Below are 20,849 nucleotides of genomic sequence, written 5' to 3' on the forward strand. Positions count from 1 at the left end.
ATATATAAAATATTTCTTTTTCAGCATGTACATTTGGTACACATGTACGTGTGTGCACATGGTAATGTACGTATGTATCTAGTTTTAAAAAGTTGTACTCAGTTTGAGGGGATTTGGAATGGCAGGATTAAGAGTTTGGCTACTTATCTGACATTCTTCACAAAATTCCTCTTTGTCTTTCCAAAAATTATCAGAGGTGAAAGGTGACCTTTATCAGCCTGTAAACAATCAGGACACTGAAGAATGTTGATCAGGTGTGATAAGTAATCTGATAATCATTAAAATTCCTCTGGCATCAAAATTCAAATTCATTGCCATGAAGAAAAGTACACCTCAGTATAACCCTCCATTGGGTTTCTCTAGTTATTAGTTGCTTTCAAGTCCACTATGACTCATAGTGACCCTATGACCTACAAATCTGAAACTTGTCTTCTTATCCAGTGCCCTCTTTATGATCTTTGATGTGCTCATACACATTGTTCTGGTCACTATGTCAGTCTTTCTTATTGTTGATCTTCCTCTTTGCATTCTGAGTCTATGAATCTTTAGAAGAAGCAATTGTCTGTTTATCTTCCTTCCAAGGGGCACTAGTCAATTTGAACTACTGTCCTCATAGTAAATAACCTGGCAGTTAGTTAAATACAATATAACTACCAGGACTCCAAGGCAGTATCAGGGGCTTGTTAAAAATACAAATTCTCAGGGCCAGCTAGCCCTCTGGAGACTCTGATTAATGTTACAGCTTGAAAGGCTCTACTCTATACTTGCAGCATTTAGCAAACATATTTCTGGGGGCTGAGCCTAGAGGGAAAGTGGTGATAAGCATAAAAGCCCAATCTGTCATCAAGGTGAGATACGATTAAGAGTAAAACTGAGCTTGGGTGGGAATCATAGCACCTAGGAAGTTTTAAACTGAAGAATGGCAGTCAAAAGCCCAGCCCTGCTCTGCCTGGTGTCTGGGCTTAGTTGAGCAGATGTGTCGAGACCCTAAATTAACATCTACTGACTGCATTTATGTATTGCCAAACAGGACTTATGAGTCAATTTTTTCCTTTCCCCATTGTAAATCTTTCAAGGAACAAGGCAGGTTTTCAATAAATTCATTTTAAAAATTGTATTTGCCTATTAAGCCCTCAATCTAAGCGCTAGCCTTCTTGTGCACATTAATTTTAAAAGAGTATATTTAAAACTCTCCCCAGCTAGTCATGCAATATCTACATGTTTCTAGAGAGAGAATCTGTTTTCCTGTGTTCATGGAGGTTTGGGTTTTGGTGTGGGTTTGTTTTTTTTTTCTTTTTCCTTTTTCCTTTTTGTCTTCTGGGATTTTTTTTTTTTTTAAATCCATCTTCCTCTAAAAATGAAAGAATCTGTAAACCAGTTTTGATCCTTTATCTGCTCTGATATGGGAGTTCTGATTTTATGGTGACATTCACTTCCTCTGATTCCCTTCCCCAAATTGAAAGATGACATTGTTCGCCACAATGATTCCCTCAGGATTCTCCCACGTCATGCTTGCCAAACCCCAATGACAAGATATAGGGGGTAGTTACACTATTACATACTCTCTCTGCCATTTTCAATCAAGCCTAATGCAATCAGAAACACATGACTACATCAACACATCTCCTTTAATCAAATGTGATTAAGTCAGTCATTAGTTTTTTTCAAGACAAATAAAGGATACAAGTGCTTGTATTATAAACGTCCCTGCCCCCTTCTTAAGTGATTTGTTAGAAATGGAGCTCCCCTACCACAGAACCTGGGACCTTCAGAGGTCTTTGCATTACTTCTGCTGGTGTTTATTGTATTGAAACCATTTGGATTCCTCAGTACAATTTTTTTAAGCACACCTCACAAAGCCCTAGTTTTGCTGAGTAGAACTTCACTCCAGCTTGTTAGAAATTATTTCATTATGCCACTGTTATCATGACTCAGGAAATTAGTAATTTATAAGTACAAATTGAATGAACTTTCCTGGTGCAGTTGCTAAACACCCACCCGCTAAGAAAAAGATTGGTTGTTTGAACTCACCAGCCTCTCCATAGGAGAAAGATGTAACAGTCAGTTTTTATAATGAAACCCCAGGAAGCCTACTGGGCAAGTCCACCCTATTGTGTAGCTTTTCTTTTAATAGAAAAATCTGTGATACATATTGGCAATCAAACTTCCCCCAAATGAAACGCATTGCAGGAGTGGTATCCAATTCCTAAACAATATGCCTCTGGAAACTCTACAAACTTTGTTAAATGACAATAATTACAGAAAGGCTTTAGGCCTTTTGTTCATAAGGTCACTATGAGTCGTGCTTGACTCAATGGCAATCAACAGCAACAACATCCAATTGATTATGAATCATGTTATTGTTAGGTGCCATTGAGTTGTAACCAACTAATAGCTGTCCCTTCAGTGGGTTTTCAGAGGCCGTAAATCACTCAGAAGGAGACTGACCTCTTTTTCTCCAAAGTAATTGGTGGATTTGAATCATGTAGCTTTGGGTTGACAGTGCAACTCCTTACTACAAGACCACCAGAGCTCCCTTTATTTCTAGGGCTGAACCAATAGGCAACGCCATGATATATGGAGAGGACATTGAAATTGCCAACAGCTTCATCTTGCTTGGATCCATAATTAACACCTTTGGTACCAGCAGTCAGGAAATAAGAAGATACATTGCACTGGGAAATCTGCAGTTAGGGACCTTTACAAATTATTGAGGAGTAGTGATGTCAGTTTGAAGACTAAGGTGCATCTGATTCAGGCCATAGTCTTTCTGATTACTAGCTATGCACCAGAGAACTAGAAAATGAATAAGGATAACAGAAAAAGAATTGACGTCTTTGAGCTGTGGTGTTGGAGAAGAGTACCGAACACCACGTGGACGGCCCAGAGAACATACAGTTATGTCTTGGAGAGGGTGCAGCGAGTGCTCTTTGGAGGCAAGAATGATGAGGCTTTGCCTAGCATACTTTGGACATGTTGCTAGGAGATGCTATTCTTTGGAGAGGGGCATGATGCTGGGAAGGGTGGAGGGTCTGCAAAGGAGGGGAAGGCCCTCAACAAGGTGGATTGACACAGTGACTGCTGCAATGGACTCTTGTGTGTCACGAAGTGTGATGATGGCGCAGGATAGAGCAGGTTTCTGATCTTTTTTTTTATAAGGGCGCTATTAGTCATTCTCCGCTTGACAACACCTAACAACAACAATCTTTATTATATTGATACAGCCCCTGCACCCCTCCCCAGAGAGACTGGTAAATTGCAACCACAGTCATTTTGTTAACCTTTAAATACTTAAACATTTAGCTACCAGGTCTCCTACATTGGGGGTCATTGTTATCAAATTTGTTCGAACTCACAATGACCCCAGGTACCAGAATGTAGCACTGCACTGGCCTACCCTCTTCCCATTGTTTGTCTATTTGACTCCATGGTTGCAGACACTATGTCAATCCATCGCTTTGAAGTTCTTCTTTTTTACTACCTCCCTCCACCACCACTATACCAAATATGATGTCCTCTTCAAAGTCTGACCCCTCCTTATAGCATGTGTAAAGTATCCGAGACAAAGTCTCTCTTCCCTTGTTTCTAAGGAGCATTCTGACTGTACTTTGGATCCATTTGTTCCATTTTCTGACATTTCGTGTTCTATTCCATATTCTTCACCAACACCTGAACTCAAAGCCATCAGTTCTTCTTCAGTCATTTTTATTCTTTGTCTAGTGTCTGCATCAATACAAAACAGATGAAAAGATTGTGGTTTGGGTCAGATAAGCCTTAGTCCTCAAAATAACATATCTGCTTTTGAACACCTTAGAGAGATCTTCTGCAGCAGATTTATCGAATGAGATACATCATTTGATTTCTTGACTGCTGCTTCCTTGGCAGTAGTCAGGGCATAATAAAACCCCAATCAATTTCTTTCATTTAATATGTAGACTGTGACCCTAGTTTTGATTAGAACTCTTAGCTATTTCATCTTTAAATAAAAAAGAATGTCTGCAAGCAATTATATGGTGTGTTAATTGGATATTCCTTTTTATCTCTTATACTGCTGAACACATGGCTAACGAAATCCTTGTTTTCTCTGTTTCTTTTTCAATAATGTCATTTTTTTTTGTCTTTAAAAAAAGATTTAATGAAAGGTCTTTACAAAGCAACATCCAAAATTCAGATCCAGTTGCCAAGGAGACCCTATTATGCAGTTGGGACTGCCTGAGGCATCGCAGGTGGCTCTGGCTTCCCACCTTTCTGCTCAGAGATGGGAGTGGTGGGCAGGATCTCATCTTTGAGCTCTACAATGCTCACATGGTCAGGCAGGGGCTGGGTAAGGCCAATCTTTCCACTTGGGTCCCAAAGCAGCATGATCTTTACTGTGATGCCAGCACACCTCCAGGACACCACAATTAGGACTTTATGGTGGTTTCAACCATCCTCCACACAACAGCATAGAAACAGCTTACTCAAACAACCTACAGCTGATCCCTGAGTCTGTTACTGTCATTGCTTCTGCTACTCTGTCTCAATTCTTTACTTCTCTCCATTGTGAGTCTTCTTTAGTCATAGAAAACTTGTTAAACATGCAGACTTCTTCATGTGCCTCCTTTCCCAGTTCTTTCCCCTCAGCCTGTCTCCCCACTAATAAGCCTACCATTCTCATGGTGTTGTATGGAAATGTTAGCCCACATGCCCTACAAATGGTGCCCTGAATTCACACAATACAACACGGATGATGCTGCCAAGATTATGTAATAACTTATGCTCCACTTGCCACTCAAGCACTGTGAGGCTGAGATCACCAGGTTTTCCAGAAAGCCTACACAAAGCCAATTCGTAACAACTGGTAAAGCAATGAATAGATAAAGCCACCCAGAATTCCCTGTGGGCCACATTGTCATTCTTTTTCCCAGAAGACCTTGCTGACATTTGCTCTGGTTTTTTTTAATTAGGAGTTCTCTGGTGAGATAACTCCTGGCTCAATATTCTGAATTCAAGGTACAAGATATGGAGATAACAAATTAATCCAGCCTTCAGGTGGAGAGCCCTACTCTCCCATTCTGTTCCAGAGCTTCTGATATTTATCAAATAGAATAATCCCTCTATGGGGTAATTTTGTCAACAGAGACTAGGCAATCTTCCTGGAACTCTCCTAGCTTTCTTTCCAATATGTACTAGCTGTTCTCTAAGACATGTTCAGGGTTTGTCTTGGTCATCACCCTAGATAATACTTATGAATATTTGTGTTCTGAATTTTATGTCTCTCCACTACCCACAGTTTTGAACATATTGAAGACTAAGGTGTGCCTGATTCAGGCCATAATCTTTTCATTCACTTGCTTTTCATTTGATTTTTTTTCATTCTGGGCATAATATGTTCAAGTTGAATGTATGACTCAAAGTGGCCAGTACCGGTACATCTCATCTTACTTATGCCTAGGTCAACTTTCCATTTTATTTTTAACAACATCCAGTTTTCCTGTACTCATACTTTATGCATTCCACGTTCCAATTATTAAAGGATCCTTCAGCTGTTTCTTCTTATTTTCATTAACTTTGAATCTGGGCTATATCTCTAATACTATATCTATGTTCCTCTATCGTTCACAGGGCTTTCAGAGGTCTGTTATTTAAGCAGTGGATCTTGCTTCCTAGTCTGTCTTAATCTGGTAGCTCTGCTGAAACTTATTTACTATATGTCACTTCCCCTAGCAATTGACACACAAGTGGTACCATTTTCAGCTTCACGGCAACCCACAAGTTACCCCCAATAGAGCAAGCTGACAGACAAGTGCTGCACAAATAAGAGCAAGTGATAAAGCAAGCACATATACAGCTAAGCTATAAAGTAATTAGCAATAAGCAAATAATTTCCACCATTCAATAAACTGACAGTCCTATGTTGTTATACCTCTAACAGTATCTCAGGCATACAAATACCATGATTCAGGACCCAGCTAAAAAGCCCATGATGGTGTGGTGGGGTGGTGGCACAAGTAGGTGTTGAATTATCCTGGCTAAAGCCTACGGCTGGCACAATGGGATAATGTCCTGAAGGTATTATGTAGGTGAAACAACCTTGCTTGCTGAAAATGAAGAGAACTTGACGCAACTGCTGCAGAAGATCAAAGACTACATACAGCCTTCAACAGGGCTTACATCTCAGCGTCAAGTAAACAAAAATTTTCATCACTGGACCTAAAAGTAACATCATGATAGATGGAGAAAAGAATGAAATAGTCAACAAATTTATCTTAAATGGATCTACAAGCAACACCTTTTCTATCAACAGTCAGGAAATCAGGAGACATATTATACTGGGAAAGTCTATAGCCAAGAACCTCTCCAAATTCCTGCAGAGCAGTGATGTCAGTTTAAAGACTAAGGTGTGCCTGATTCATGCCATGGTTTTCCCCATCACTTTCTATACATTTGAGAGTGGGGTAGGTATGAGGATGACAGATGAAGAATTGATGCCTTTGAGCCGTGATATTTAAAAAGAGCATACATCTAACAACCTACCAAAGAAATAGATATGTTTTAGAAAACGTATAGCCAGAATATTCTTTGGATGCAAAGATGACATACTCTGGGCATGTTGCTATGAGATGCTATTCCTTGCAGAGGGACATCATGCTTGGAAAGATAGAGGGTCCAGAAAAGAGAGGAAGACCCTCAGCCAGATAGATTGACACAGTGACTACAGCAGTGAGCTAGAGTGTATCAGAGATAAAGAGTATGGCCCAGGATATGACAAGGTTCAGATCTGTTTTTCACAGAGTCTATGAGTCCTACTAGACTTGACAGGGTAGCTATGAGTTGTACTTGACTTGTTGGCACCTAACAACAATAATATTTGGGTAATGGGGGTGGGGATGTCAGAGATGATGAGGCTGGCACAGAAGAGAGGGTTCAGAGCTGCTGTACATACGGTTGCTATGAGTCACAAGCGACTCAGTGGCACTTAACAACAATAATAACAAATTGTTTTATTTTTTCTTCACCATCTTCCTTCCCATACATTTCACACTTTTAACTTTCAAAACTTTCGTTGATTTTTAAATGTTTCTTATCATTTTTTTAAAATTTCCAAAATCTTTTTCTTCTATTATCCTGGTCCTTGTTCATGGTGTCCTGTTCTTGTGCCAGTATGTGATATTCTCCCTTCTTTCCAAGAGCATCGGTGTAGATCTGCCTAAACTAAAAGACCATGTTGTGACTATAACATTCTACAAAATCATAATCTTTTCTGTTGCCCAAATATCCTATTTCCAAATTTGACAACCTGTGACAGATTCACACTGTATTCTCATGTAGATCATAAACTAGGGTACAGACTATATGAAAAAAGAGTGTATGCTGCTTTGTTTTTCAGTATGCCCAATTTCTGGCATGAATAGGTGAGCTGTAAGTATTTGACAAACAAATGAATGAATGAATAAATAATGCAAGAACTAGAGGTCCCTGATTTTAATAAAACAGCCAGATTGTTAGGAGTAAAAGAGATGTTTTAGAGTTCTTGTGCTGTCACAGTCGTTCAGCAAATCTTGACATGCTAAAACAATTTCCAAGTGAGAGTGTGGCCCTATCCCCATGTCTACCTAATGAAAATGGAATCCTCTAAAAAAATTACAGATGCAGGAGGTGCAAAGTGTTTAACAGGGCTGCCCAATGAGCTCATTTATAATGTTAACAAACTAAATTTCTGAACAAGCTCACAGGCTCCATTGGACCTGTCAGCCAGGAGAGACAGCTGTCAGTCAGGATTCATGGTGGGCACTGTTTGCCCTGAGGGCTCAGCCTAGAGGGGGGGCTGGCAGACATGGGCAGATTACAGAGATAAATCTAAATTCATTCGGGAAGCAGTCACACTCAATGACATATTCACTGACTTCTTCAACAGCTCATTTGATAATGTTCTCTCTGCACTATTCATTTTTCTGAAAGATGAAAGCTGGCTGAGGATCTCATCTGCTCACTGATGCAGGGAAAGGATTTGAAATTAGCACAAAAAAAGAGAGAGATGGAGAACTGGGAAGGGGGGGCAAGGAGGAAACCTTCTGATGACCACTTTTGTGGTTGGTCCTGACACAGGAGACCCAGCAGCTTGGAGTGAGGTCACCTTTAATTAGTTATGCATTATAATTCAACAATATGCCAATGGGCAGATGCAAGGCTCAGCAGGGAGGGGGCATTTATCATGATAATTAATTGCTTGAAGAATGTTATCTGCCTGGTGTAGGGCAGGTCAAGACTTCAGTGGGAGGGATAAGTTACCTCAGGGCCAGGTGCTGCTCTCTTTCTCAGTGGGTTACAACTCCCACTGTGCCTATGGCATAAGTCAATGATATTTACTGAGTGCCAATTTCTATACAGTGTCCAGGAATACAAGGGGAAATGAGATGTGGATGGAGCTGGATGGAGCTCACTCATCTCAGCTTCTAAGGGTGAAGAGAAGCAGAAACTTTGAACTTCAGTGCAGAGTAATCTTTCGTTAGTTCATGGCTCTTTTTTGGTAGGATACATGGGCAGAGAGGGCCTAGAACAAGCTGCTGGTTTTTGTTTTTAATTTGATGTTCTCACAAGGCTTTCAAATAAATGCTATGGAATCCGGAGAATTTGCATTTGAATTGTGAATCCTCTAATTATAACAACGCATCTATTAGCAATTGACTTTTAATCCCATATTTACCTTGATAAAATGGGGATAATGAAATTTAACTTTTAGAATATGATAGTATGAGGGTAAAAATTTAAACTGCTTAACCTGCTACTTGGCATGTGTTATGGTGTCCATCATCTTATCCAGGCAAACAAGGACAAAGAAAGTGAAAGACATCACAGAGTTTGGAATAAAATGTTTCCTTATGTAGAGGTAGTGCTTGGCAATATAATGTTTTGCTGAAAAGAACAATATTCCAAAGGTTCATGGTACTTATTGTTGCTTGTTAGTGCTCATTTTCAATGAGTGAGTATGTTTTGGATCACATTCTGAGCACTACTCATCCAGTCACAGACAGTGCTAGAAGCTGTCAGTATCTCCCTATCCATGGGCAAAGTTTTTACAACTTAAACTTAATATAGAGAGGAGAGTGGACATGTTATCTATCATAGAGAAAAATATCAAATGAAAGGAGAATGAGAGCTTCAATTACACAACCCTAGTTCTTGCTTTTCCATTTGCCACATAGGTCTTTACTCCCTTGAAGAAAGGCAAATGACAGGATAGTACAAGGCCAAAGATGTAACACTCCTATTTGTCCCTTCCTCATATACAACGACTGTATTTTTTAATTTTTTTTTATTTTAATGAAAGTTTACAGAGACTTTGGACTTCCGCCCAGCCCTCCCCACCCACCACCAAGTTCACTTTTCTCTTTGAAAAGTGAAAATAAAAAAATTTTAAAAATTCTTTCATTGTTATACAATTACCCACCACCACCACCCCAGTCCCTCTACTATGCAGCTTTCATTCTGGACTCTTTTCAGGACAATAATACCTAATCAACAGTTTTCTCCCTCATCTGTTTCAATGCAGTATACATTATTTATCCCCTCTTTGTTTCCCCCCAATCCCTATGGCAGTCCCACTTTACAACAGTGGCACTATGCAGTATTTGTCTTTTTGTGACTGAGATATTTCACTCAGCATAATGTCTTCCAGGGTCACTCATTTTGTATAATATTATCACTGTTGGTGGGAGCGTAAAATAGTACAACCATTATGGAAGGCAGTATGGAGCTTTCTCGAAAAGTTAGAAATAGAAATATCATTTGACCCAGCAATTTCACTACTGGGAATATACCCTAAAGAAACCAGAGCTGCCACCCAAGCAGATATACGCTTACCCATGTTTACTGCGGCTTTTTCACAATAGCAAAAAAGTTGGAAACAACCCAAGTGCCCATCAACAAACGAATGGATAGAGAAGCTGTGGTATATTCACACAATGGAATAAGCCACTGGTTGAAAAACAACGACTGTATTTTTAAACACTTGCTGCAGAAGATCAGAGAATACAGCCTTCAGTATGAAATGCATCTCAACATTGAGAAGAGAAAAATCTTTACCACTGGACCAAAAGCAACATCATGATAGATGAAGAAAAAATTGAAATTGTCAACAATTTCAGATTACTTGTGTCGACAATCCACATCCATGGTACTAGCAGTCAGAATATCAGGAGACATATTGCACTGGGCAAGTTTATTGTCAGGAACCTCACCAAATTACTGAGGACCAATGATGTCAGCTTGATGGCTAAGGTGTGCCTGATTCAGGCCATGGTGTTTTCAATCATTTGTTATGCTGCTGAGAGCTGGACAATGAGTGAAGATGACAGAAGAATGGATGTCTTTTTGCTGTGGTGTTAGAGAAGAGCACTGAATATCCCATAGACTGTCAAAGGAATAAATAGGAACAAATATCTTAGAATAAGTCCAGTTAGCATGCTTCTTAGATGCAAGGATTTTGAAACTGTCTTGCATGCATTGGGCACATTGCTAAGAGAGTCTGTTCCTTGGAAAGGAACATCATACTTGCAAAGAGGGAAGGTCAGTAAAAGAGAGGATGACTATCAGCAAGAGGATTGACAGAATGACAGTGGCAATGGACTAGCGTGGTTCAGATGATGAGAATGGCACTGAATAAAAGAAGCTTCAGATGTGTTGTTTATATGATCTCTATGAGTCTTATTCCCTTGATGGCACCTAACAGCAACAACAACAAATTTATTTCTAGCTTGTTCAATATTTCCAATGCCAGGTCAATGAAAAGGGCATGATCTCCAGGATGGGAGCAGACCACTTGCAAAAAGGAAGAGGAAAGATCAGAATAACAGGTGCCGTTCCAAGTGTGGGCTTAATCTGTATAGGTTATTCATGGCTACAAAGGTCAAGGGAAAACAGCTCAACAAATGTAAAGACTCACAGTGTGTTAAGCCCTGGTAAGGTATTATGAGGATGCAGCATTTCATTTAACCCTCACAATCATTGAAGCTTACATATAAATACATATAGGAAGAAAGATTATATAAAAGAAATTTCTTACACGCTTGTAAAGGCTGGAAGGCTTTCAGACATATTCAATGTAAGCCACATCCCTGATGAAATGCCCTTTCAACTGAGTTGTTGCTCATAGCCAATCAAAACAGCATGATATTAGACAAAGATAAATGTACAGATTAACAGAACATAATTAAGGTTACAGAAATAAACCCATGGACCTGTGGTCAATTGATTTTCAACAAGACACACGCAAAACTCAAAAGAATGAAATGACCTCAACTATATACAAAATTAATTCAAGCTGGATCAAAGACTTAACTATCGTGACAAAAAAATCTATAAAACTCTTAATAAAAGAAAGGAAACATGATAGGAAATTTTCCCCATGAACTTGAATTTGCAAGATTCTTAGGTACGACACTAAAAGCAAGAATAACAAGAAAAAGGTAAACTGAATCATATCACAATTAGAAGGGTTTACACTTCAAAGACTATCAAGAAAGTGAAAATACAACACACATAATAGGGAAAAACATGTTCTACAAATCATGTGTCTAACCAAAGACTCATGTCCAGAATCAAAACCCTGTCAGGATTGCCCAATGAGATTTTCAAGGGTGTAAATATTTACAAAAACATACTTTCTCATCTTTCTCCAGCATAGTAGCTAGTGAACTTGACCACTGATCTTTTGGTGGGAGTCTAATACTTAATTCACTATGCCACTAAGCTGTAGGGTTTCAGAAACCTTGAAAATTGGCTTTTCTAGCCATTGTATTAGCCCCTGCTTATACCTTAACTACAGGCACATGGTCTTGAAAATCATCAACAGCTGTGGGACCAATATAATAGAGCTTTCTACACTGTAAGGTACCCTGACAATGATTATGGTGGAGCGATTGTGAAGAGACTGTGGCACTGCTGTAAAAAGACTGTGGCAAAGTATAACTGGAGGAAAAGCTGATTTGTAATTGCTCTGAGATGATGTTTTCTGGATGATTGAGGAAACCAGTCTTCTTGCATTTGTACTGCTGAAATGAACATGGACTTTCATTAATTGAAGAATTGTGCCTTGTTAATCTTGTCTAGGATTACTAGACTAAACCTAGACTTGCACTGGCTGATATTTTTTGCCTCCTCTAGTCTCCAATTTATTTCCCTAATAAACCCCACAACTGTGAGTAAAGTTTGTGAGTCAACAACAAATATCAGACCTGAATGACTGGTAAAAAGAGGTGCTGAAACATGGGGGGTGTTGGCATGTCTGACCAAGCAGCTGTCAGTTTGTTGCTATGGATATTATTGGTGGGGACAGTTCCCATCACAAAGTGTGTAAAAGTCAGACTCGGCCACCCCCGTTTTTGTACCCTCTCCTTTTGCAGGCTTCTTAGAAGTAACCACAAAAGCCAACAAAATCCACTGACAAGTTAATTCTGGTTCATAGCATTTCTCCATTGGTTTCTGAGGCTGTAAATGTTTGCAAGAAGTGACTGCTCATTTTCTTCTTTGGAGTAGACTGGGAGTATAATGCAGATTCAAACCATTGCTTTTTTTTTTTTTTCTGTTGGCAGCACAACCCAGAAATTACATTCATAGATAAACTCTAAAAGAAATGAAAATATATATTCCTGCAAAAGCTTGTACTTAAATATTTGTTCTTGTTAGTTGCTGTCAAGTCAGTTTCAATGTATGAAATTTCATGGCAATTTCATGTATGAAAAGCTGAACTTCTCCAAGGGTTTTCAATGTAAATCTTTGAAAACTTTTCATATGTAAATCACCAGTCCTATTTACTAAGATCATCTGTGTGAGTTTAAAGCTTCAACTGTTGGTAGTAAAATAATTAACCATTTATAACACCCAATGACTCCTAAGAAATGTTATAATAGTATTATTAATAATGGCCAAAAGATGGAAATGATCCAAATTCCCATCAACAGATGAGCAGATTTTTAAAATGTGTCATACCCTTACAATGAAATATTATTCAATCATAAAAATAAATGAGGTTTTGGTGCATGGAAGAATATTAAAATATACTCTGCTATATAACAACATATGATAAAAGATCAGTCATAAAATCCTATATACAATATGAGTGTATATGAAAGTCCAGAATAGGGAAGTTCTTGAAAGCATAAAGTAGATAAGTGGTGCTTTGGTGATAATTGCACATATCTCTCAATATATTACAAATAATTAAATTAAATGATTTCAATGTGTTAGTTGTAGGGATTGTGAATTAAAACTCAGTAAAACTTTTTTCAAAATCAACTATTCTTGGTTAAATATAATTTCAGTGAAATTATACTTAGAGTTGTTTGCTGTTCTTGTTATGTACCATTGAGTTGCCCAGACTCATAGTGACCCTATGAACAATGACTCCAAACCTTGTGCTATCCTGAGCCAACCCCACCATCTCTGACACCAGACCCTATTGCCACAGTCAGTGCATCAGTTCATCTCATCCAGGATCTTCCTTTTCTGCACTGACCCTCTACCCTTCCAAGCATGATGTCCTTCTCCAAGGACTGGTCTCTCCTGCCAACTTGCCCAAAGTATATGAGATAGAGCTTCAAAATCCTTGCCTCCAAGGAGAAACTTTGTTTCACCCTCTCTAAGACAGACCTATTTGTTCTCTTGGCAGTTCATGGTGTGTTCCATATTTTTCTCCAGCACCACAACACAAAGGTGTCAATTCTTATTCTGTCATCCTTAGTCATTGTTCCACTCTTAGATACTTAGCAAGAAATTGAGTTCATAAAACTAATGTTTGTAGACATCTTCAATTTTATTGTTGACTTTAGTGGTTCTTGTTAGGTGTTGTCAAGATGACTCTGACTCATAGCATCCATACTATATATGAGAGAACAATGTCTGCTTAAGACTGTGGTTGCAGTCAATTCATTTCCTTCAGTGTCTTCATCATTTTCTCTATTTGCATTTCCTGTAATAATGTCTTTTTCAAAGACTTGCCCTTTCAGATAATATAACCATAGTATGTTGTTGTTATTCTTGATTGCCTTCGAGTTGAACACAACTCATAGTGAGTGACCCTATGAACAAAAAGCTTGAAACCTTTCTGTAACTATCGACATTTATCAAAGTTCATAGAATTTCCAGAGGCATGTTGTTTAGGAAATGGTTGCCACTCCTGCTTCCAAAAACCTATCTTAAACTGGGAGCACTACCAAATACTGTCCATCATCGGTAACCATTAGGCCATTGGACACCCCAATGGCACAAGGTTCAGCATCACAGCAACCACAGGTTACCTCAGCATATTAATAGAAGAATGCTGTACCACTTAGAAGAATATTCCTCCAAAATACAATACCAACCAACTTTAAATTACAAAGGCTCTCCCTGAGGTTTTGTTGACTCTAAACAAGAGGCTTGAGTAAAAAAACCCAACCAATATAGTATGTTGTTGTTGTTATGTGTAGTTGAGTCACCTGTGATGTATAGTAATCCTATATACAACAGCTCTAAACTCTGCCCTGTCCTGAGCCAGTCTCACTAATTCCAACACACCAACTTGCATTGCCCCAGATACTGTTATCAATTCATTTTATCTGGGGTCTTCATCTTCTGTGCTGTCCCTCCACCCTTCTGAGCATGATGTCATTCTCCAAGGACTGGTCTGTCTAGGCCATGCGGCCAAGCTATGTGAGGTTGTTTGTTGTTGTTGTTATGTGCTGTCAAGTCGTTTGCAACTCATAGCGACCCTATGTACAACAGCCCTAAACCGTGCTCTATCCTGTGCCAATCTCATTGTCTCTGACACACCCACCCTGATTACACCAGTCACTGAATCAATCCACCTCATAGAGGGTCTTCCCCTCCTGCGCTGTGGCCTCCACCCTACCCAGCATGATGTCCCTCTCTAAAGACCTGTCTCTCCTTACAACATGTCCAAAGTATGTCAGATGAAGCCCCAGAATCCTTACCTCCAAGGAGCAGCCTGGTTTAACCCTCTCTAGGATGAATCTGTTTGTTTCCTTGGCAGTCCATGGTACATTCAATACTCTTCTCCAGCACCACAGCTCAAAGGCGTCAATTCTCCTTCTATCTTCCCTAGTCATTGTCCAACTCTCTGATACATAACAAGTGATCTCAAAAACCATGGCCTGTACCAGGCACACCTTAGTCTCCAGTGGTTGTTCAGGACAATGCCAGCCCCAGTATCAAAGGTGAAAGAGTGGATGTCACTGTTAAAGTCACAGGAGGCAACCTGGTCTTTAGTGCCACAGGAGAAAACCTGATCTTTTAGTGTATCCTTAAGGCCCTACTACTTGGAATAAATCCTGAGAAAATGAAAACTGAGACACAGGGTGCTCTTTAGAGGCAAGGATGTAATAATTAGTCTCATACACATTGAGCATATTATCCAGAGTGTCCAGTCCCTGGATATCAGGCACTTAGAAAAGTAGGTCAGATAAAAAGAGAAAGACCCTTAATGAGATAGACTGACACAATGACTTCAGCAATGGGCTCCAGTACAGCAGAGATTAAGAGAATTGCACAGGATTAGGCAATGTTTCAACCTGTTATATATAGAGTCACTATGAGTCGAAAGCAATTCGGTCACACCTAAAAACAATGAAATGGACAGCTAAGAGAGCAAATAAATCTGTCTTGAAAGAAGTGCAGCCATTGAGAACTGAGAAGGTTTTATACCAGATACTATTAAGAGTGATCAGTCCCTGGAGAAGGACATCATACTTGGTAAAAGGGCAGAGGAAAACTCACAATGAAATAGATGGACACAATGGCTGAAAACAGTGAACTCAATCATAATCATTTTATGAGTAGTTCAGGATGAGGAAATGTTTTGTTATGTTATACATAGGGTTACTATGAGATAAAATCAACTTAATGGCACCTAACAACTTTACCATTGAAGATGCCTCCTAAGAAATGTCAAGATTCTCTGTCACAGTTAAACATTTGACAGCTTACTGGAAGGTAGGAGATTTGAACAAATCATCCTTTCAAGGGATGCTTAGGAAGAGGTTATTGCTGTTGTAATATGCTGTGCAGTTGGAATTAACTCATAACTGACTTTCTAGCTGGTTTTCAAAGGCAGTAAATCATATGCGAAAGCAATTGGTGGATTCAGACCAAATACCTTTGAGTTAGCAGCACAGCTCCTTGCCTTCTAGGTCATCAGAGCTCCCTGGTCGGGGAAGACTCTCTTTTCAAAGGGTCATAGACTTGGAAACCCCAGGGAGCAGTTCTACTCATCATGAGTCAGAATTAACTTGATGACAACTAACATCTCTATTTCTTCACATTCTATTGTCAGGCTTCTAGGTCGTCACATTAACGAAGCTATGATAGATTCTCAACTCATCTTTCTACTTCACTATCTAATTCTTCTTATACTTTGTAAAAAGAGCAAGGACTACATGGGAATGACCCTGTCTGATCTTTACCAACTTCACAAAGGGGAACTGCCCCCATCAATAGCATGAATAACACAAAATTAATTTCTATGTCAGACATGTCCCTCACACCTCCCATACCTCTTTATACTCATTTCAACACCAGTATTACTGCTTTATGGGGTCCAAAATCTGATGCAATTATTCACAGACTGCGCAGAACCATACTGGGAAGTAAAAATTTGTAATCCAGGTAAGTAGAAGAATATAGTCAGCACACCTTCCAGAATGTGATTTCAGGCACCTCAGCTTTGAGCCTCATGGCTTAAGGTCAATGTTACAAAGTTCTCAGTCCTGTGAATTATGCCCCTACACTCTATCCCAGTTACCCAACAAAGTTTTTCAAAGGCTCTTAACTCTGGTTCAAATGGTGTAGCAGTCCTAGGGACCATCTTACATCAGGCTTCTGGTCTGCCTATGGCTGCTACTTATGTAGGTGTAGCGGGAAAAGTATATCTGAGCCCAAAGGATGTGTCATATTCTCTTGATCTGTTGTTTTCTCCACTGCGAGGAAGGTCTAATTCTTCCGCTACTGGATTCCAATTTAATGGTGAGACTAAGCCAATCCCATTATGGATTGGTAGATAGCCAGTCCCCTTGTGGACAGGCTAACATGCTCCATACACATATTCTTGTCCATCTACATAGCAAATTCAAACAATGGCTAGGAAAGTAATATTGAAAGATAAACTCAACAACTTAAAGTATAAAAATATTCCTTTTTATTTTAAAACTCTTTTATCTCCTCTTTGTCCTTAGGATATATCATGAAACTCCTTTGTATAGCCTTCCAGACCTTCCTTCGTGTGGCTCCCCAGTCACCAATCAGCCTCCTTATTTTATTCTCCCATTTTTTACCTTTTTTTCTCCCTGAAGGCCATTCATTGTCTCTCATCCTTGGCTGCAGGCCTTGTTATAATGTTTCTTCTTCCAGCATCCTTCACCTATTTTCCTGAATGTAACCGTAGTTTCCCCTTGACCCTGATTTGCCCTTCTAGCCTACCTTTAAATTTACAAAAATCTAAAGACTAAGAAGTACTCCTACACAGGTGAACCAAAGATGTAACAAATATTTGGGTAATATATGATCATGGAATTTCCTTGTCTGTGGTGGACATTCTTTGAACGTAATCTCATTCTTATCTCAAAAGGGAGGTAGTTGGATCCCAGTATTTGATAGTTTCTAGTCTTCTCACCTTTTTGTAAAGGTTTCACACTTACATTTGGTACCTAGTAGGCAATCAAATTCTTGTAAACCATTACCTTCTTTCTGTCTAAAACAACAGATTATTCTAGTCCGCTAGTTGCAATTTTATGTCTAAGTCTCATATTCCTCTCGTCCTCTCTATTTCTATCTCATATTTCCACCCTTCTCACACTTCAGCAGTTTTCCTGAAATTAAAGAACACTGCCAGTGTGCCCTGTCTCAAGTGGAGAGCCAAATTTCATTACCACTTGGAGCAATTTAAATCAATATTTGGACATTTAATGATTTTGCTCATTTTATTTGAATACATTAGAGAAGTCTGATAGGCCTATTAGGGTCCTTGTGATTAACATCTTCGAATCAGTAAAAGGTGCCAATTTAAAAATATCGGCTTGTTTCTAAGCCCACCATAAAAATCTGCATAATTTAGCAATTATTTTATCATTTTGAATATATATTTATATACATTAGAAAGTGGTTTTCTGGTTTTAATTAGAAGGTATAGTCAACATATTTTAAAGTGAACTACCTCCTTTATGTACTTAAGAGCTGAAAGTAAGAAATATTCCAGACTGGTTCCAGTTTGTAAACTACCATCACACCATGTTTCCTCCCAAGGTACACAAGATCTTCAATCACTTTTCATGCCTTCTCCTCAGAAATAGATTTATAACTACTCAGATGAGCTAGAGTCTCCCCTTGGAAACTTTAGATAATGATATCACAAGTAATGAAAAAAAAAGTTTCCCCAGAATTCAGTAACTTCTGTGTAATCTTTACCCAGCTCAGAAATTCAACAAGCATCATGGTATGTATTCTACAAGGACCAGGCCTAGCTGTAGTTCTGCTTCTTTTCTACTGAATTAGAGTTTGGAAAGGTCCACATAATAACTACCATTCTTTCTAGCTTTCCTTACTCAAGACTACAGTGTGGTCATATCTTTAAGTACAAGAATATAACTAAAAATATACTGAGTAATGACAATAATGTGGCGAAATGTATGAGAGAATGTGTATTAATAGACTAGAACTTAAACATACTGGACTACCATTGCTAATAATAGCTGTGCAAAGGATACTGGTTGGAATTGGAGAAGAGATCACCTGAGCAGATTAGGGATGGGGTTTAAATTTTATCTAAAAAATAAAGCAGGGTAATGACTTGGTAAGAAATGTTGGATCCAGAAAACATTAAAAAAAAATACAAACTGATGACTGAATAATTATCAGGATGATACATGATAGAAATGGGGAACAGACACTGGGCAGAAGCAGAGTCAAACAACAAGACCAAGAGGTTGCAGAGTGTCAGTAATGCTGTCTCATGGACAAAAGGCATATCACATGTGGGTAAGCCATATTTACTACATGGTCTGGACAGATAAGCAAGACCAAAATCAACCCACTGTTATTAATTCTGTCTCAAGGTGACCATATAGGACAGAATAGTATTGCACAGATGATTTTTAAGGTTATAAATCTTAAGGAAGCAAACTGTTACATATTTCTCTCACGGAGTTGTTGTTGTTATTAGGTGTAGTCCAATCAGCTATGACTCACAGTGACTTTATGAACAACAGATCCTGGGCTACTGTGCCTAATCCTTACGATGTCCTCCGTGTTCTAGATCATTTTTACAGGCACTGTGTTAATCCATCTCATTGAAAGTCTTGCACTCTTTTGTTTACGGTCTGTTTTCCAAGAATGACATATTTTTCTAAGGAATGACTCCTTCTGAAAACATGGCCAAAGTATGTGTGATGAGTTCTGGTGGCTTAGCGGCAAAGTACGTGTGATGAAGTTTCACCACCCTTGCCTATAAGGAGCACCCTAGTCACACTTCCTCTATGACAGATCTATTTGTTCTTTTGGAAATCCATAGTATATTGTAAAAATCTTATTACCACCACAACTCACAGGCATTAATTCTTCCATTATCCTTACTCATTGTCCAACTCTCAGATGCTAAGGAAGTAATTGAAAAGATCATGTCTTGGATCAGGTATACCTTACTTAGTCTTTAAATCAACACCATCATTCTTTAGCACTTTGGAGAGAGGTTTTTGACAGCAGATTTTCCTAACGCAGCACATCTTTTGATTCTTTGGCTGCTGCTACCCTGGGTGTTTATTGGAAATCCAAGTAAAATGCAATCATCGACAACTTCAATTTCTTCATTTATCATGATGTTGCCAACTTGTGCAGTAATAAGAATTTTTTGTTTTCTTGATGTTGAGATGTAATTCATATTTATGGCTGGATCTTTGATCCTCTAAAGTAAATGCTCCAAGCCTATTTCAGTTTCTAGACACACGGTTGTGTCATCTTCATAATGTAGGTTATTGAGAAGTCTTCCAACAATTCTAATGCTTTTACAAACTGACTGTTAGGTTAAGACCAAGTGTTTTAAATAATGTACCACTGCAATGGAAAGCCTAAGTGATAATTATACTTTATAAGGTGCTACAAGTCTGATAGTGTGATCTGGTAGTGTAGTTGGTAGGGAATTGTGCTATTCAACCAAAGAAAGATGTTTCTTCTCTGGTGGATCAAATCCACCCATTGTCCCACAGGACAAAGATGGTTAATCTCCTCCTATGAAATTTGCAGCTCCAAGGGAGCTCTGGTAGCCTAAGAAGTGGTAAGAAACTACACTGCAATCCCAAAGTCACAAGGTTTGAATCTACCAGCTGCTTTGCAGGAGGATAAGCAATTCCTTCTTGTGTTCTTTACTACCTCTGAAAACTCACTGGAGGGTTAACTATAAGTTAGTTCTGACTCAACAGCAAACCACAAAACAAAATTCTGATAGAAGATTTTAAAATCAAGGAGACTGGAGCTGTCATGAAACCATCCTCAAAGGGTGGGGAGATGCCAGAAGGAAGACTTGCAGACAGAGATGCTTCAGATAAGTAAAGGAGGTAGTGTCTAAAAGATTTCTCTTATGATTCAGTGTCAGGTGCCAATGTTTTAATAACAGATAGCAGGAGTGGCATCCACTTCCTAAACAACATGCCTCTGGAAACTATGAACTTTGAGAAATGACAACAGTTAGCTTCAGGTCTTTTTTCATAGGGTCGCTATGAGCTGTGCTCGACTCAACGGCAATAAACAAAAACAACAGGGCTAGATTGGTAGGCAGCGAGAAAATATCATTATAGAAAGGGACATGCGTTAAAAGAGCAGTGGAAATA

The sequence above is a fragment of the Elephantulus edwardii genome, unplaced genomic scaffold (assembly GCF_000299155.1).
Source record: "Elephantulus edwardii isolate Elephantulus edwardi_28Jun2011 unplaced genomic scaffold, EleEdw1.0 scaffold00109, whole genome shotgun sequence".
In the NCBI taxonomy this organism is placed as follows: Eukaryota; Metazoa; Chordata; class Mammalia; order Macroscelidea; family Macroscelididae; genus Elephantulus; species Elephantulus edwardii.